This window comes from Octopus bimaculoides, chromosome 6, assembly GCF_001194135.2.
Source record: "Octopus bimaculoides isolate UCB-OBI-ISO-001 chromosome 6, ASM119413v2, whole genome shotgun sequence".
NCBI classification, from domain to species: Eukaryota; Metazoa; Mollusca; class Cephalopoda; order Octopoda; family Octopodidae; genus Octopus; species Octopus bimaculoides.
The window spans coordinates 8248692-8251166 of NC_068986.1; positions in this window are offsets into that span (position 1 = coordinate 8248692).

Here is a 2475-nt window from a genome sequence, read left to right on the forward strand (position 1 = left end):
TATATATATATATATATATATATAACGGGCTTCTTTCAGTTTCCGTCTACCAAAGACTTTGGTCGGTCCGAGGCTATAGTAGAGGATACATGTGTGTGTGTGTATATGCATGCATGCATAACTTGCTAGATTTGGAGGAAAAGAGAGAGACTCCATGCTTTTTGTAGAGGCTGCCTGCCATCGACCAATGAGTTCGATACCAATGTTTTTCGTTTGAACCTTTGTAAATCAACAACTGCAGGAAAGAGAGATTTTCTGATACAACCAACATTCTCGGAAGTGAAGGCTCGGCATAGCATTTAACGCATCACTGGATGACTTATAATTTTAAAGTCTATTATGTCATTTAAAAAAAAACCAATATAATAACAATACAATACAATATAATACCATATAATGCAATACATCCTTAATGCTTCTTATTAATATGTTCTTTGATGTGTACACTGTGTCTCGTTCGTAGATTCTTAAGTATTTATATATATATATCTTTTTGGTCTAATTCTCTTATCTCTATTTATCAAGCATGACTCTTCTTCTTCTTCTTCTTCTTCTTCTTCTTCTTCTTCTTCTTCTTCTTCTTCTTCTTCTTCTTCTTCTTCTTCTTCTTCTTCTTCTTCTTCTTCTTCTTCTTCTTCTTCTTCTTCTTCTTCTTCTTCTTCCTGTCTCACCCGCCACAAGCCACGAAACATTCTCGTCAACCCGACTTTTGTTTGTCTGCCTGAGAACAAGCTATCAGAAGCAGATACCATAAACTTAACTCCGAGCTGACTCGGTTTATGAATAGGGCTGCTCGCACTGTAAGGGTTACTCTTGCTATTTCTATTGTTATGGTCGCTGCATTTCATATCATAAGAGATGTTCCTGTTGTTTTAGTTGGCGTTGTTGATGCTGGAGATGTCTTTTCTACACTGAGGCTACCTCCTTCTTCCCCCCTCTTTATCGTATATATAGCGGATTGGTAATGAGTGTGTACCTGTCCACATAGGTATGGAAGGTATGGTCACGACATTCAGCCTTCTCTCTGCTTTCTCATGCTATCCTCTACCCTGGGTTCCGAAATTCGCTAATTTGCCTAACGGAAAAACATATTGAAGCATTGAAGACTATATTTTATACTTTTATTATTATTTTTTTTTTTTTGCTTGCTAAACGATGAGGAAGTAAATAAATAATATTGTATAATGTTCAACAAACAATTTAAATAATCCTGACACTAAATTTACCGACATGCGTGTTTGTTTTATAAAGCATAAAATACTGTATTTTTTCTGTATTTTATTAATTTATGTGCTTATATATGAGTCTATAAAACATATGTATTTTATATATATTATGTGTGTGTGTGAGAGTAAGTATGCAGACACACATAGACAGACACACAGACACAGACTCAGTCACAGACACACACACACACACACACATATATATGTTTATGTATGTACATGAATTATTTCTTTTTAAAAGTGTCAAAATGTTTAAAGTGTCAAGATTAATATTTAACAAATGTTAACATATGTTTACGTTTCAAGTTTAGTAAAATATTACTAAAAATATATTTCGTATATTCTAAAAAAATCTGTTTTATAGATAGTAAAAAAAAATAACAGAAGAATCTAGATTTGTCTTTCATAAAATAACTCATCGCAAACTGTTTAAATTCATTACGAGAATGTACGAAGAGAATATGGTAATATATTTCGTCATCCACTTTCACATTGCTTGTCTAACAATTTAACTCACCACTAAATATTTGGTATCTTACCATTACTAAACAGAAATTAGATTTGTGTGTTTTGTAATAGTAACGCTGATGTATTTGATATCAGCTAAGAAATATTGTGTCATACATGTTACCGGGCGACCCTTGTAACAAGTATGACACAAAGATATGTTTCTTTACTATTTTATTCTAAGAAACTAACACAAAAGTAAAAACAACTGCAGCCTACATCCTGCGTAAACAAAGTCTAAAATAACTAGAATAATAAAATACGATCCGTCAATTCCATGTATTCTAGAATCTCTACTCACAAGCGAAAATCTGAAAACTCATAAAAAAGAGAAACCGAGAACGTTTCCCCAAGAGCATCGACTGGACTTGTGATATGACAGATGTATACTATGCTTCTACTGACACCGCTCACCGTTATTCAATATCTTGGTATTCAATGTCTTTCATGGAACCTTAGCGCTGATCTGCCATAGAAAACTTTTCCTCGCGCTTTTCAAAAGAGATGTACTTATTTACGTTTAAATATGTATGGCGCTGTTTGTGCGTCTATTGTTGCATACATACATACAATCACACACGCATATAGACTTCTGATGCATATATACATATGTATACGTACACACACACACACACACATGTATATATATATATATACGTATGTATGTATGTATATATGCATATATCTATATACATATATATATATATATATATATATATATATATATATATATATATATATA